The sequence below is a fragment of the Cryptomeria japonica genome, chromosome 11, assembly GCF_030272615.1.
Source record: "Cryptomeria japonica chromosome 11, Sugi_1.0, whole genome shotgun sequence".
Classification (NCBI taxonomy): domain Eukaryota; kingdom Viridiplantae; phylum Streptophyta; class Pinopsida; order Cupressales; family Cupressaceae; genus Cryptomeria; species Cryptomeria japonica.
The window spans coordinates 12,131,185-12,149,450 of record NC_081415.1 but is presented as its reverse complement, the minus strand read 5'-3'; the positions used below and the strand labels follow the sequence as shown (position 1 = coordinate 12,149,450).

At 36.0% G+C, this 18,266-nt stretch overlaps 1 non-coding gene across 1 annotated transcript; it reads left to right on the top strand.

The window, feature by feature from the left end:
- Positions 1–5,034: 5,034 nt before the first annotated feature.
- LOC131049554 (U2 spliceosomal RNA) lies at positions 5,035–5,229 on the top strand. Its single transcript, XR_009106758.2, has one exon. It is a non-coding gene; the product is annotated as a U2 spliceosomal RNA (small nuclear RNA).
- Positions 5,230–18,266: the final 13,037 nt, after the last annotated feature.

The following is an 18,266-nucleotide window of genomic DNA, read 5'->3' as shown; positions in this document are numbered from 1 at the left end:
CTATATAAAAATAGCACCGATGCATTTCAAATCACATTTGAATTTTCTACTGTTGGAAAATATTAGACATATTTGAACGTTGTAGCCCAATAATGAATGAAACATCCCATTATATTTTTCAAATGTATCATGCCTATTACACTGCTTTACAAAGGGATAAAAGCAATACAATATCATGGTTTTATATAAAATTCAAAACCGTCATGCTCAATACGATCAAGGAATACATGTATATGTGATTGATCCAGCTTCATAAAGTCACATTTCAATTGCAAGTAATCATGAGCAAAGAAGTGGGTTGGCTCCAAGTATAAGAAGATTATCATAAGAAGGTCATCATCAATGTGAAACATGATCTTCATGGGATTGGGAAGCTCCATTATCACTTGCATACTCTCTAAATTCCTAGACACGAAGTATTTCTAAACCAAAAGCATGATTCAACTCATTGGGCAAACCACCAATTCAGAGACCAACTTAAGAAATCACAAGAAGGACTACGCTCTTCAATTTGCTTCTCCATGTTAGGCCCTTCATAGCAATCTGCAATAATAAAACTTCTATAATCAATCTCACAAAGATCCTCATCCCTTTAATTTTGGAAATAATGGGGTGCTCAAAACACCAATCTCACAAATGTTAGTGAAAGAAGAATCATTTAGATCAGGCCATTCATCCAAGTCTTCTATGAAACTATTGCAAAAAGAAGAAAGAACTAGGGGTATGACATCTCAAAAAATTCTCATCTTCTAGCCTAAAGAGAATTCTAGGCTTATATGTTATTAATATACTCATTTGGATGCAAATCAATAATAGCACAAATGCACATAATCATAATGTCATTAGGATATTTATTCATCGAACCAAGATCATCAGGCTACAAGTGATTTTGAAACGCATCTTTCAATTTGCTCATCCTTTTCAAGCTTTATGTGCAACCTACTACACATTCATTACCTCTATCATAAAATTCAGAAATGATATTATCTTCTTCCTCTTTGGGACAAGGGCTTAAATACTTCTTAGAACATGTACGTTTAAGATTAGTATATTCAATCAATGAGATTAAAAATGAACTTTTAACATCGTTTGCATCCACAACAATTAAAATCTCCAACTTGCCCTACCAAAGGTCACCAAAGCAAAAAAATATCAATTCACTCATAGGAAAGCATGTGTCCCCGTTAGCATTCACATCAGTATATTTTTCATAAGGTAGAAATCTCCACCTCATCCTTATGAGAACATTGAACATTCATATACAATGGGAATCCCATTAGAAATATTATTATCATAATTGACAAAGCAAGCAATCACATCATACATATCCTCTAGCCATCCCCAAAAAATGCCCCTGGACTGCCAGCCTTGAAATATGTCCTGCCATTCAATCCCATCCCATCCCCAAAATTTGTGAAATGCAGAATAATTGCAGAGTTCATGTAAGTGATTATGAATTTTGTTGGATATAACTATGGAGATATCCTGAAGAATCCTTAATCACTAGGGAATGATACTAAATTTTGAAGTAAAATATAAGAAAATAGCTTCAATTGTCTCAACCAAGACAATATCTTAACATTCAGAAATTTATGGACATGTGAAAGAAAAACAATCATTACAATTTTTATTTTGAGAGCAATTTGTTCAAAATATAGTTACTGCTAACAGTGTCTAGATCCAATAGGGAGTACCAACATGACAGAAGTCAAAGTCAAACACACTATGCAGGCAGATACATAAATTATTGGCAAACCATTTAAATTATTTACTAAGTTACCAGTTCGGATTCGAGGATTTGGCAAAAAAAAATTTCCCTTGGATATGGGTACGGGTTCATCCGTGTATATATATATATATATATATATATATATTCAAACATCAAAATTATAAAATATAATTATATTATTATATAATTTATAAACTATCACTACCATTATTGATTATTACAATGATACAATCCATACAAAAATGAAATATACAATGTGACTGTTGCAATGATATATTACAGAAGTTATAAACATATCAGATATTACAGAGAATAATATAATACAACATCATTCAACCACGAAAAAATGATCCTAAGTTAGAGCACGAGAGAGATGAATAAGAATAGAATTAGGACAGAAGGATGAACAAAGCAAGGATATAAATATAAGTAGATTTGCAGTAGTCTAGAATAGTTTGGTGTGATAGAACAAGAGAATATATGAGTAGCCCAGAATTCAGAGCAGACCAATGAAGCATATTGGACAAGATCAGAGATACATGGGTTTACATGTTAAAAAAATATTCAAAAAAGTGTTTTTTTATTGGTTTTTGTGTTTTTATAACCCGTGGGCCCCATTTTTGAGAACGCACAGACCTAGATTTTCTTGGGTCCACCTGGGTCCTACCTAGGTGGATGCGCTCTCCTTAGGTTCCACCCGGGTCTTATCGAAATGGATGGGTTCTCTTTGGGTCATGCGCAGGACCCACAGAGAACCCATCCATTTGGACAAGACCTGGGTGGAACCTAAGGAGAGCCCATCCACCCTGGTCCTCTGTGGGTCCTGTGCAAGACCCACAGAGAACCCATCCACCTAGACAGCACCTGTGTGGAACCCAGGGAGAACCCAAGAAGGACCAGGACTGGCCGGAGAAGAACCAGGACCCTGAACCAACCTAAAATGCCCAAAATATGTATAGGATAATAATGAGTATATGGGAAATTCAATCCCAAATGACCAATGCATGTGTACCATGTGAACCAAACAAGATCTAGTACAAGGCGCTTGCCTCCTACATCAGACATTATAAATCCAAGCAACACAAGCAGCAACACAGAAATCTTAAGACAAGCATAATAGACAAATAAAACACAAAATCCATAGTTATCAATAGGAGGTATAGAATCAATTAAAAAAATTCATATAGAACCACGTGCTAGGAAGTAACATAGTGACATTAATCATAACTAATCTAGACATCATAAGGCCCTGCAACCACATCAAACTCAAAGCAAGTATCCATAAGTATGTTGCCACATTGAAAACCACTTTAAGGATGTGTAATTGACACCTCTTGCAAAATGCATGCGAAATTAAGGTATAAAAAAACTGCCCCAAGTCCAAATCCTACTAAAAGATTATTGACCAGAATCTAGAAAGGACTCACACGGAAATATTGAATTCTCTTGAACATTAGTTAAACTGAGTTTTTAAATAACAAGCCATTTCTTCCTTGAATTAAAAATCTAACAATAGAGACCAACATATTTGCTTATAATAGGACAAAAAACAAAGAATAAATTAGCTTAACACCACCATACTCTTTCCTCACAATGTTCGGAAAAAGATAATCTAAAGAAGAAATGCATCTATATTTTGTGAAGATATTCATGAATGCATATTTAGATAGGTCAAAGGCTCCTTTGTCCGGTGAATTAAAGATGTTGAATGTTAAACTCAAATTTGACTTCAAGAGGCAATGCAATCCCATTTAGAGTCCGTTTGAGTTTGACCGAACCAAGAATATGTGGTATTTCCTTCTCCATTTTAGGCCCTTATAGCAATCTGCATTAATAAAATTTCTAAAACCAATCTCACAAAAACCCTCTTCCCTTATTTTGAAAATAATGGGGTGCTAAAAACACCAATCTCACAAATGTTGGTGGAAGAAGAATCATTCGGATCAGGCCATTCACCCAAGCCTTCTTGAAACTATTAAGAAAAGAAGAGCTAAGGGTATGTCATCTGAAAAAATTATCATCTTCTAACCTAAATAGAATCAAAGCATCATATGATTGCTCTAGGACAAATTTCATTCGCATAATAGAATAGACTTCCTGCACGCAATTTTCCATTTGCCAGAAGATTTCCACTCCAAATTTTTGCTTAATTTCACCTTGCAAGCTGTGAGACATTTCATAAAACAATTTGCATTCATCCATTTCGTGCTTGCTTCCACATTTTCTTTTCCACCATATTTACAAATCGTTTCATTTTCATCTCCCAATTTTCTCCTTTTGCAGATGGAATATTGAAAATTTTGAAAACTTTAAACAAGAAACACCATTAATGTATGGTGCCTGGTCCGTTTGAGTTTGGCCGAACCCAACCTCTGGTGCCGGAAACCAAGGATCTGTAGTGTCTGCAAAATTGAAAGCCCTCTCCATACTCTTTAGACAGCGGTTCAGAGGGTAATTAAGCCTTTCAGATTCTGCATAATTTGTGTCGTGCTGTCAAATACCACGAGAAAAAATGGGTAGAGTTTGGAGGAAAATTTTACGAAATCCTACCTCAGCAGAATTCTTTTTAAAACTCTCCCTACAGCTGATGCTTCAATCTATTCACAGTAGACGAAAAATCGATCTGAAAATATCGGGGTTTTAGGGCTACTCTATTCTTGAGCTCGAGACAAAAAAATTGGCAGCCTTCTGAACGAAAATATTGGTTGCGAGTAGCAGATCGTTTTCAGGCACGGGGTGAGGAATGTTTCAACTGCGTGAAAGTTGTTTTTCCCGGCAATGCCTTCACTTGACAATAACTAACATAAATGTTTTAGAATGAAATAAGACAACAAAAAAATTATCGGTCGGGTACAGATTCCCAAAAATAAAATTCACTAATCCATGGCAAGCGACCTACCTCATGATTCTGCACAAACTGTGTCGTTCTTTCAATGATACCATTCACAAAGAAAGGGAAAAATTTGCAGGAAAGAATTGTGACCCCTACTAGAGCAGAATTTTTTTTAAATGAGGCAAACCCAAACCAATCTCCCTACCGCTGCTTCTTTAATCTATTCGCTACTTATGTTGAGCTTGAGACAAGATTTTCGCGTGAGGTCACTGCTTGCACAAAATGTTGAGGCGCTCGGAAAAAATTTCAGACATGAGAATTACTGAATTTCGATGGGAAAAGCCCACACAATATAGCCTATTGGCTAATCAAAGAGTACTCTTTCGAGATATAATTATCCCACATGTAGCAGGGGAGAGATCCAGCGAAGCAAACGTCAGTATAAATAACGAGGGAAGAAACGACTCAAAGCTTACCTTTCTCGGCCTTTCGGCTAAGATCAAGTGTAGTATCTGTTCTTATCAGTTTAATATCTGATACGTGGTTCAATGAACCACACGATATTAAATTAATTTCTTCGGGGGGAAGTCTCAGAAGGTAGCTTGCTGCCAGAGTCTTAGAGCGTCGCTTCTGTATTGCACTACAGCAGAAGCCTGGCGCACCCCACACGCACCCCACACCCAAATCAATCTACAAATTAAATTACGATTTTGTTTATGTTTAAAAACTGAAATTATAAATAAGTAAAATAGCAATTTCTAACCAGGATTTTGTGTGGAGTACAGAGTCACAATCGTGTGGAGCACATAGTCACAATAGAAGTTGTTTGATATTTTACCTTCATCTCTTCGCACAGGGCAAAGATCCGGATGATTGCCTGAGAAGAAACTTTCCTTTCTGCATCAACTTACAAAAAATGTAGATGAAAATCTGGAAAGAGAAATTCCGCCATAGCGTCTCAAAATAATGTACACATGAATCCATCGAAATCCGGAAAAAGAAAAAACTTTCTCTTCTTTGTATAGCCACAGAACTTTCTAAAGTAGTTAAAGCAACTCTGAATCTGGTAGTTAAATAAACCAATCCTTAAATGATTTTTAAAAAATTAACAGTTAAATCTTAGTAACAAAAATATGAAATTACCCAGAATTATCTCAAGAACTTTAATGGCAAGAACTTTAATGCCATCAAGATAAAATGCTTTCAACACAGATAAATATGGTGTGCAACTGTATCTATTTGGAATGCATTACCCAAACAATGCAATCGATCAGTCGCACATGAAGTTCCACGAGTGTGATCATTTTCAAATCCTAATATAGTTTCTATCTCGTCAACCTCTAGAGGAGCCACCTGACCTGCCCCACCCAAACCAAGTTCCATTCTTTGCACTTTTCAAAAATGTATTTATGTTCACTATCTTGCAGTTTCCCTCATGAATTTTCAATTATAGTATAGAATTCTTCATGAAGGACACACCACATCATCTAGAGTCTATTGAATTCAATTTTTTTCTTTGATCCCATGGAGGCCAGTAGTCCTTTGTCTAAGGAAGTGCTTCCTGAATAGTCATGGGGGGAGAGGTAATGCTTGAAATCATCCTTCTATTGGGAGATTTTATACATAACCTCTTGGTCTTCTGGAAGCTGAAAAAGTACTTCGAGTCCACCAACTCTGGTTCCACACTATAGAAATTTTCGGATATTGTCTTCCAAATATCCTTTGGTGCAAAAGCATTATTCTCATAATAGTAAAAACGTGGCCCTTGCATAAGGGTAAAAGTACAAAGTTGTGTCACACTTTTATAAAGGAAATAGTTAATGTTGATTCAACTTTTTAAATTAAATCAATAGAAAGTGAAATATATGTTTTGAATTTTGAAATGATGTAAACTAATAAAATTTATATTCTTATGTCTATTTTATATTTTATATTGTTTTCTCTACTACGTCATATTTTTTTCAATTTTATTAATAAATTTTAGTATTTTTCCTTACAAGATAATCAACCTTATATTTTAGTGTTGATGACCTAATTTCAATAAAAAATAGATATAAAATATAAAAAACTAGGTAAAATATTAAAAGATATATGTTTTAGAAAATTCACTTATAGATCTATAAAAGGGTATTTTTATATTTCAAAAAATAAAATTATTTATAAAAGTAGGAGTTGTTGAAACATCGAGTTTTTTTTTTTTTTTGTAATTAGACCAAAAGTAGTATAAAATATACATCTAGTAGACACTTCCAATTGGAAAAGTTGTGGTCCATATATAAATTAGCTATAATGAATCTATATAGACCATATGTTTGAAAAAAATTAATTTCTAGTTAGAATTATTTAAATTCACTTGTGCTGATAAGTTAGCCTGGAACGTGACACGGTTTTTGTGCTTTTACCCATGAACGCATTGATTTCCTCCAAACGTGGCCCAATAGGTTTCCCAAGAACTCCAAAACTAGTTAGTCCCTCCGGACATAAATTAGAGACATCACATTACACATTCCAGACATTGTTTGTTTGTATTGCATACTCTCTATGTATTTATCACCCTTTAACACTTCCCTCTACTTTTCTCGAATTCCTCTCTTCTAGGTGGCTGATGAGCTTGTTTCCATGTCATTCAAGATAATGCTTTCTTGTTTTCTTTTACAAAATTTACTTGCACATGAGTCTTCAGCTTGTATCTTCTGCTTCTGCACAGATATAAAGTATAATTCACGCTCAGATGATAATTAAGTAAAATAAGTATTTGTAAAGAAAAGATTTAATCATTGGATGTTACATATTATCTGACGAAAAGATCTTAGATAATTCTTGGAGAAAGGAAACATCAATGATAATCTTTTTTTGCAAATAACACTGGATCAAATAAATTAAAAATGTTTTATGCAATTTTTAAAAGTAGAACTCATGCAATGCTTTCATGCACCAACGACAAAGCCGTCTGATCCACATCATTATCCATAATAGAACAAATCACCATAATAGGCTATTAAAGTATCTATACAATAATATGAAAGAACATTGAATTACCATTACAAACCCATAAACCATAAAATAGTGAAAATAGATATAAATTTGTAAATGTCTCCCTACAAACACCACAACCATAACAGAAAAAATCATAAATAGCAAGGGATAAATAAAAACTCAATAATTTCAAAATATTGAATTCACTATACCCCATTACAATCCACTAGGTATTCAACCTCTATGCCCATCGTCTGAACACATTTTAAGCTATCTCGATGTCGGATGAGACTAATGGGATAACTCGCATTGATTGGCATGAAGAGAGGTCATCGACTTATATTATCTTGATGAGTACAAAAAAACAATGACAACACAAAATCATATTTAAAACACCTCCCCCTTTGTCATTGATGGAAACACTCATGAAACCACCAAAATACCAATATATCTCTCCCCCTTTGACATCAAAGATTAGGACATCTCTACATCATTGTACAAACTCCATCAATTTCTACAAAATTTGTTCCCCTATCTTCATCATCTCCCCCTTAGTGTATGAACAAAACTAAGAACCAAAATTGTGCTCCAAAAATCTTCTACTCATCTACATATGTTTGTACAAAAATAAAAAAAATTTTACCCACAAAAACTAAGTAGCTTGCATGGCAGGGGGCATGATGCCCTTGCGAACGAACTTGAGTTGATACCAAGAGGTCTTCCAATCTTCTTACGTAGAGGCCAAAATATTGTATTGACTTTAAATATTCAAAAGAATATCCTCTGCCTCCCTATAGTTATTTGAAACCTTCACCACCAAATCAATCTTCTAAGAGTCTTCAAACATTCTCACCATGCTGGTGAGCTGCATGTCTACAACATCTTTGAGATGATCGAACTGTTTCTTAATTTTGTTCTTCTGATTAGTCAATGGATTTAGTTGCATGTACAAGTTTTCTATTTCAAGCCTTTTGTTTCCTTTTGCATCATTCTTCATGTCAATAGTATTGGATAGTTGTACAATTTGTGATGCTATAATATCTATGTGACCCTTAATATCCTTAGTATATTTAGCCCATTACTTTTAAAACATGTATGCCACCACTACATCCTTTACACTTTTCTAAAAAAAATTATGCTTTCTTGTAGTTGGATATGTGTTGTTGCACATATAATCACCAAAACTTCTAGTCTTTTCTCTTCCACCTTCTTCTCTTCATCCTTCAAAACTTTGGCTTCCAATTTGAAAGCACGTTCCTTAAATCCATTAAGCATCAATTGTATTTTCTCTGCACTAGAGAAAGACTCATCCAAAATACTTCTATAAGTCCTTCATGAAGGACTTTTACTGCATCATTAATAAGTTATGAGCCCTATATTTGAGACTTAATAAAACTCTTAAGTATATCACCCAAACAAATCATATGCAAGGGAGACAATCACTTAAGGTCCATCTAATCTTGAGACATTGATGCCTGAAATACCTTAGAGGCAATAACTTCTCCATAGGAGAAGACACAATCTTTGTCAATTCTTTTGCAACTTCTGCTATTACATATTCTATTAGTTTGATCAATCTTTGATAATCATTAGAATATTTGGTAGTTAATGCTCTCTTTTGTTGTCAACCTTGTGTTGAGATCTCCAAAAATCTTAGCTCTATCATCTCGAGATAAGGAGCCACATACCTTGTCTAAAACATATGTCCAGATGTTTTATTCTTTTTTTCTTGTCTAAAACTAGTGAGATCATTGATATGCATGTTATAAGTGATCAAGTGCCCGATGATAGATTTCTCTATTGTTATCTTTTTTTTCAAAGGGGTGTTCATGTATAGTCCTGCAACCACCATCAAAAAATCATTCTAACTTATGGCATTAACCAAACTATTGAGATCAAGAGGTCGATAACCAGTTGCGGTGTCATAAATTGTAACCAATGTGCATCATTCTTGTGTCCCTACTTTAGCATGTCCCATCCTAAATATCCCCTAGGCATGTTTTGCTTCGTGCCCACTTTGATTCTACTCACATCATCTTGAAATCTGCATTTTCAACTCCTTCCTCAACCTTTGTTCAATTTTAAGTCCTCATTAACAAGACTAGGATGCCTTAGGTGCCCTGGTACTTGTAATTGGGACCCAAAATAGGACCCCTCATTTCTTGCCTCATCTATGCGAAAAAAAAATAGCTTCATGTTAGTCAGCTCCAAAAATTCAAACACTTTATGTATGATTAGGTATAAAAGGAATCCTACATTGTCATTTGAAGGGGTCTACCTACAATTCAAGTGATCTCTTAATTATAAAATCAATTCAATTCCAAGTGAACAAGCAATCAAGCATTCATCGAGCATTGAAGGAGAATTCAAGTTAAATCACAACATCCATGATCAACATTTTGCATGACATCCTAAAACCTTGTGTGAGGATTCAAGAAAGATTCATCAAAGTATCATGTTCAATTTCAAGCATTTTTAGATTAGATCTATCATTTCCCTAAAAAGGAAAACATTATACTTCAAGGTTAATTCACAACCCGAGGTTTGACCTAGGAAAGCCCCCATCAACAAACCTATTTTCATCATTTTGTGTGTAGGAAATTGATTCAAGAGTTACGTGTGAAGAATTTGGCAAAGTAAATGATAACAATCAAACTCAAATTTTGATTGCATGAAAAGCAAAAGACTAGGCCAATTCACACCTCCTAGTCCCAAGAATTTTCGACAACCTTTTGATAGTAGATTTTGTGTACCATTCTAATCCAAAAAGGATTAATTTTGTCTACATCCGACAGGTGGAGGATCTGGTCGATCCGCACCTCCTAGTCCCAACAATTCTACTTGAACACTCTGTCATAGGAGAAGAGATACGACTTCTAGGTTTACTAAGGAGATGCTTACTATTAGTCATATGATAAGAGAAAAGAGAAGAAACATGAATACTACTAGCTAACAAGTTGTGTAGTGTTGGGTGATTCATGCTACATCATGGATTTCATTGGCTAGCAAGTTGTGTTATGCTAGGTGATCCATGATAGAGAAGATTAACAAACAAAACCATTTTTTCACAAGGCAATCCAAAAACTCTACTACAAAATGGTTGTTGTAGTGACACAAAACACAAACAACAATAATAACCAACACTTGCAAAGGTGTAAACAACAACAATGATCACACTAGCAATCTATGCTATTCCAAGTAACCTTTAACGAATCTCAAAAAAATGATAACCATGCCCTAGGGGGCTCTATGTAACACAACATTTCTAGTTTGAGGATGTTGGACCCATATAAAATTTTCATTCCATATGTGTCCTTGTTTGAAGTAATGCTTATCTAATTCCTCGGTCAAGTCCTTTGCTTAAATTTTCCTCATGTAACTTGGTCATTGTTAAGTTTCACTGCATTGAACTTGAACCTTGAACTTGAACCTTTTTGGTTCAAGGTTCAAAGTTCAACGGGCATTGTTTTGAATGTTTTTTCCTCTCACGCGGTTTTAAGTTTTTCTAGTCCCTATCGGCATTTTGCATTCTTTGAACTTTGAACCTGAACCTTTTTGGTTCAAGGTTCAAGGTTCCAGATTTGTCATGTTAGTGTTGCGTCATGATTGTTTTGCAAAGTTCAGAGTTGGATGTATAGGTTTCTTGGAGGGCATGTGACTTGCCACGAGATGATGGCTCGGATTTTAAGGACATGATAAATGGCTGATGAGGGAAGGAATATTCTTTCTTCAATGATTTGAAATCTGCCATTTATAGCAAGTATGTGTGAGGATCCGTTGTGTCAGAAGTGAAGTGACTTAGCATTTAAAGTATGCCTCAGCGCAATCATTTCAAAATAAGGTCACACGAACAAGGAGTTATGGAGGTAGCTTTTGGTAATGATAGGTAAGATTTTCTCGGCTTTAAAACTGAGTAGTTGTCACTTCGGGATTATTATTTTCTTGAGAAGGTTTAGAGAAGGACTTTTTGGAGTAGGAGAAATAGATTGCGATAGAGGTTTACAGAGGATAGAGGAAGGTATGTTTAACAAATTTCTAAATTATTGTAGTTTGTTTTAAAGATCTGGGTGTTCTATTAGCTACTTGCTTCCATTTCCACTTTCCTTCTTTGCCTAGGGTTAATTGGGGAAAATCACAGACTAAACATGAGGCCTATTTTGCCCAAATTGATGAGCTCATCTTCCCTTGTAATCTCTTTACCAGAATTAGGTGATACAGTGTTAGTCCAACTGGATTTAGATGTTTTTCTAGAAAGAGTAAGGAATTCAGCCACGGACCCTATGATGAGAGATGTAGCACAGAGCAGATTATTAGAAGCAGTCGCCTTTCCCACAACTACCCCTTGCCTTGAGTTAGTCTTGGAATGTATGAATCATTATGACAAGGGTAATAGGTGCATAAGGAAAAATGATGGTGATGTCTTGTTGTCCATTGATAGATAGACAGTAATGACGGCCATGGGTATTCCACATCGTGAACCCTATGAATATTGGACCATTGGTAAATCCTATGGGATTTTCTTTGAGAAAAAGTAGTATTATAGAACTGCTATTGCATGGAATTGGCTCCTAAGATTCCAAAAAGGAGGCTCAAGACTGCCAAGACCTCTAACCTGAGAACATTTAATTCCTACAATCCAAGACTCGGTAATATTGTTGAGCAGGGTAAAGGGTAATTCTCACTCTTTTTACTGGGAGGACTGGATGTATTTCTTCATCCAGGTCACTTTGGATAGAATTCGGTTCATTGACTGGGGAACCGTCATCGCAGAAAGGTTACATGAAGGTTTGATTAATTATCTTGGGATGCCTAATTTTTATATGTCTTCCTATCTGTTATATATGCTTTGCTGTGTGAGAGAATGGTTCGGATTGTCTTCCTAATCTGACTTTGAAAGGGCATGTTGATGATTATCTCTATTGGAATGATATTTTCGATGGAAGGCTGACCTTTGAATTACAAGGTAACTTGCATAGAAGAATGTCTGCAGAAGCTGTTGAACTTGTTAAAATCTACGACAATTTCTTTATACAATTCAGTCACTTCAGTTACCTAAGGGTTGGAGGATTTAAAGGTGAACCCTTTAGGCTACCCAGGTATGTCTCAGACTCCTGCATTTTGATCAAAATTTTTAGGAAGCTTGCCTATGTTGCAAAGGATTATGGTGAGGACTCCGACACAAGTGGAATTTTTCCCATTGATTTAGACCATTATAGCTATAGGTTTGTCTTGGATGCACTGAATCTTGAGCTAGAATTTAAAGCTTTCATTTGAAGACCTTTGTGAAAAGGGATAATTTTGATATTAAGGGTTTCATTTCTCAGTATGTGAAGAAGATGGTGCCTGATCAGCATGTTCCTCAGTTAGAGGATTCTTGGGAAGGTTGCCAGGATGAATTTGAAGTAAGGAAAAGGAGTTGGTCCAGATTAACTTTAAAACAAATTCATGACATGAGATTGTCAATGGATACCTCAGATGTCACCACTGATGATGAGAACATACTTGATTATGAGTTTATGAGGTGGGTACATGATGAACCTCTTCCAGAAGTGAATTGGAGCAAAAATATGGGGGATAGTGTTCAGTCACGCACCTTCAATGTAATTCGTAGGACAGAAAGTTGGCTTAGGAGTTGAAGATCCCATCCGACACGAGCAACCAATTCAAGAAGCAAAAATGGGAAGAGGAGTACCGCAAGTAAAACTTATGTTTTAACTAACATTCCCATTTCGGATTTAGGAAAAAGGCAGACAAGGACTAAAGAAGAGAAACTTGACACCAAGCTTGAGCTTTCCATTGCTGGTCAAATTACCAGGTCAAGGTCTAGGAAGAGTTTCCAGCCACTGGCTCCTCATCTCATTCTTGATTTGGACACAGAGGAAACACTGTGCAATATGGCATCCCCTGTTTCTGGAGCAAAGAAGGTTTCAATTGACATAGATACTCTCCAAGACCCAGGGACACTTGAAATCCAGTCTCATACAGACCTTGTCACACCACCATCCTCAACAGGATTTCCACCCATGCCATCTAAGGAACTGACTCTGGCACCCAAATGGTTAAGTGATTCAATCACCAGGAAAAGGAATGTGGTTCCTATTTCGGTATCAATGGATGATGCTATAAGCAAATGTCTGGGAAGGTCTACAAAGCCCAAAATGCTAAAAATGGAGGCCATGATTGATTTTGATGAAAGCACAAAGCATTGGACTACAGACATTGCCAGACCTGAGTCTGAAAAAGATGCTGTTAGGGCTTTAGAAGCAGATTATGTTGTTGAACGAATTGATTTGGGGGTCAAAACCAGAGTTGTAGATGTGAAACATCTAGAGACTTTGACTAAATGAATTATCTCTCGTACTTGGAAAGACAAAAGAGACAAGGCTAAGTTAAAACAAAGTTTAATGCAAATGGCCTAGTATATTCATGCTCTGCAGAACAGTCCATTACCATTGTCTCAAAATTCAGGACCATTTAGTCCAAAATCACCTGGCAATCAAAAATTCTTTGATGAAGTTCAACAAAACAGGATGATTGCCAAGGTTTTCTCAGAATGGCTCACCTCGATCATGCATCAAGCAACCAATTACATAATGGATTTGGTCTAGATCTTAAAAGGTACCAATGAAGTCACCAAAACATTGGACTCCGACTTGGTCTCGTGGCAGAAAGAGAAATCTAAAAAAGGCAATGATTTTGAAATAGATACGGGATATTAAGTGTTATGGTCTGATGAATTTTCTTGCTAAAAATCAAGTGTCAAGATTAAATGAAGATGTAATGTTTATTTGCTAAAGGATATGATTTTGAAATAGATGCGGGATATTAAGCGTTATGGTCTGATGAATTTTCTTGCTAAAAATCAAGTGTCAAGATTAAATGAAGATGTAATGTTTATTTGCTAGGAGAGTATTGAGTGGCCCAACTAGATTATTGAATAGGGTTATAATGAGTCGGCCAGTCTGCGTGGTGAATTAATAGCCTTAAGGGCGACCATGCAGAAGGATTTACACTGTGTGGATCTTCAATTACTTAAAGAAGATAGCGAAACCCTAGAAGATACTATGGAGATGATTAACTAGTTTAGCAGCCACATCGAATAAATTAAGGTGAAAAAATCCTTGTCCGTTGAGGACTTTACGAGGATTTCTAAAGTGGAATTGATGCTCATAGTTTGTCTCAATCACCTAGATTCCCATAGAGATGAAGTGCAGATGGTGAAGAGAAAGAAGGAGCTCTAGAAGCAGAGAGTAATACACATCAGTTCACCACACGTAGGTGTAATCCAAGAATTTTCAAAAGTGCATTGAGAGTGGAGCACGACAAAGGCAGTGATGGTGTCTGTCCAAAACACCAACCCGAGTGATCACATCAGAACTAAGCAGACAACATGAATAGCATTGCTGGCAGTTGTTTGCTAGCAAGTCTAGTTATTTTTCTTAGTTTCAGTTATACAGTTAGGGTTGCTTTCTATTAACTCATGCGAGTTAATTTTACTTTGGTTAAAAGAACTATTGGTCTAGTGACCTATAAATATGTTTCGTAATGACTTTAAGGGGGTTCACTAAGTTTTTGAAAAGACTATCTTTAAAATTGGCTAAAAAACATTTTGTGTATGTAGAAAGTGGATGACCATTGGTGAATGAAAATATTGTTGACAGTTATCTTTGGTTTCAAATCTATGTGTTTTATATTTGAAGTTTGCTTTCTATGAAAATTTGTTTCAAAGAAGGGGCTGTTATACTTTCTATATGTGCAGAAAACTACTGGAAAATTTCATCTTTATAAGTTTTTCATTTTGTTTTAGTGTACATGTGAAGTCTGTTGGCTTTATATAAAGAGTTATAAATGAATCAGTGCTTGCATTCATTTTGTGTTGACTGGTGTATGCAATTACCTTTAAGTGCTTTCTGGTGAAAAGCATTCTATTGATTGTGTGTAATTTGGAGCTGATTGAATATCTATTAGAGGGAGTTGTACCTTAATTGAGAGGTTAATCAATATAATGGTTTTCCAACTGCTCAGTAGCAAATTTGTCTTTCTTTTCATGACCTGTTGTGTTTAAAGATTAAACAATTAAGGGGAGACAAATCTGTTTACCAACAGATTTTTTGGCGACTTTGCTGGGGAAAGAGAGAATAATTGTTTTTAAAACAAGGTCCTCATTGTAGTATACTCTATTCCTCATAAATGGTATTGTCTCTTGAAGGGTTTTTGCCTATGTTGCAACCAAATTTAAATTGGGTACAAGAGGAACAAAGTAACATTACCTCAGAGCTGGATACTCTAGCCTGGAGGCATAGAAGAAGTCGAACAGAATATGACAAAATAAGTACTCTTCTTAGCGAAATAGAAAGACAATCGGATCAGCCTGTGTTAGTCTTTGAATGGGTAGTTGTTCCTAGGGTTTTCTTTATCCACATCCCTGATAATTGATTCTAGATTCTGAGATGTTTGTTACCTTGATTGTTCCACACTGGACTCCAAGCCATATACTAGATCCCAAAGAAGGGGGAGGTTTCTGATCCCATCTTTGAAGAATTGTTGAATTTAAATTTTCAACCCACCTACTCGCCCCAATGAAGGGCAAGGAGTAGACCTCCATCTCCTTTACCGTCGTCACCTACATCTCCAGTTTATCAAACATTAGTCCTGCATGGTGTTGCCTTACCAATTTTATTTAATCCTACTCCTCTTAATATCATACTCCCAATGGTAGCCAACAACCCGTGGGGGGCAGTTGTAGGACCGTTGAACTTAGGTTTGAACCTTAATCCTTTTCCAAAAGCTACCAGAGATCATTTGCCCAAATTTAGCGGTGATGGGACAGTCACTGTAGATGAGCATTTGAATTCTTTTAGTGTAGCTTGTTGAGTAATAGTGATTCAACATGAAGATGTGGCTATCGGGCTGTTTATCCAGACATTGATAGGAGTGGCGGCCGATTGGTTTTATCATTTGCCAAATAGTGTGATAACGACCTAGTAGGATTTGAAAACAAGATTCGAAGCTAGATTTAAGGTAGTTGAAGATGAACATTCCCTCCTGGCTCAGTTATCCCAGTTGAAAAAGGAGCTTCCTGAATCCATGAGGGACTTCATAACGAGATTTGATAAGATCCTACACAAGATTCCGGTTAACCAAAAACCTTTAGATGATAATCTCAAATGTTTTTTTATTAATTCTATGCCCTCTAAAATAAGTTTCTTGATTCGTAGGCAAAGGGTTTTTGATTTGAATGCACTAAAACTCTCGCAGTTGAATTAGAGGATGATTTGATCACTGCGGGCAAATGGAAATGAGAAGTACAAATATCTAATGCCCAACCCACTAGTTCCTCATATCCTATTATCCAACGATTAATGAATGATGTAATTTCTCTAAAGAGGCAAACTCCTAAAGCAAGTACTTCCTATTCCCAACCATATCAAGACGTTCCTAGGAGATATCCTAATCAATAGGGAGGAGGTGGTGAAAGACAATTACAACTACCCCCTATACAACAAAGACTTTCTATTGAAGCACCACCCCTCAAGGCCAATTCTTGTGTGTTTCATTTAACTGACGAGCATGTTGGTTCTTCATGCCCTGAGATGGTTCATTTTTCTCAAATAATCAGTAAAGGAGAAACAATCTTAGAAGCTGATGAAGGAGGTTCCCAAAGTATGTTTGGCAACTCTAAAATTCATTATATGGAATATGTCTCTGACTTAGAAAGGGGAGAAAACATGTTGGTCTCTTTGGAAGATTCCTCATACCCAATTCTTACAAGAACTCAACATAATTTGAAATCTCAAGATGTTGTAACACTCGTCCATAGTACTGTGAAAGGAAAAGAAATCTTGACCCGTCATGGAGGTATGTCAAAAATTGTTCCAGGGCTTGCTCCTTCAAGTTCTAATTCTTTTACTAACCCTTTTGATATCATTGAATTTTGCAAGTCATCTTGTGTTCAGATTTCTTCGAGAAAAAGCAGTATTATAGAACTGTTATTGTGCGGAATTGGCTCCTAAGATTCCAAAACGGAGGCTCATGGTTGTCAAGACCTCTAACCCAGGAACATTTATTTCTTGCAATCTGAGACTTGGTAATATTGTTTAGCAAGGTAAAGGGTAATTCTCACTCTATTTACTGTGAGGACTGGATGTATTTCTTCATCCAGGTCACTCTGGAAAGAACTCGACTCATTGACTAGGGAACCGTCATCGCGGAAAGGTTACACGAAGGTTTGAGTAATTATCTTGGGATGCCTAATTTTTATATGTCTTCCTATCTATTATATATGCTTGCTTTTGTGAGAGAATGGTCTGGATTGTCTCATGTAAAATGGGTTCAAGGAATGAGAACTTATGAGTATCATCCTAATCTGATTTTGAAAGGGCATGTTGATGATTATCTCCATTGGAATGATATTTTTGCTCGAAGGTTGACCTTTAAATTACAAGGTAACTTGCATAGAGGAATGTCTGCAGAAGCTGTTGAACTTGTTAATATCTACGATAGTTTCTTTATACAATTTAGTCACTTCACTCACCTAAGGGTTGGAGGATTTAAAGGTGAACCCTTTAGGCTACCCAAGTATGTCTCAGACTCCTACATTTTGATCAAAATTTCTAGGCAGCTCGCCTATGTTGCAAAGGATTATGGTGAGGAATCCGACACAAGTAGAATTTTTCCTATTGATTTAGGCCATTATAGCTGTAGGTTTGTCTCAGATGCACTAAATCT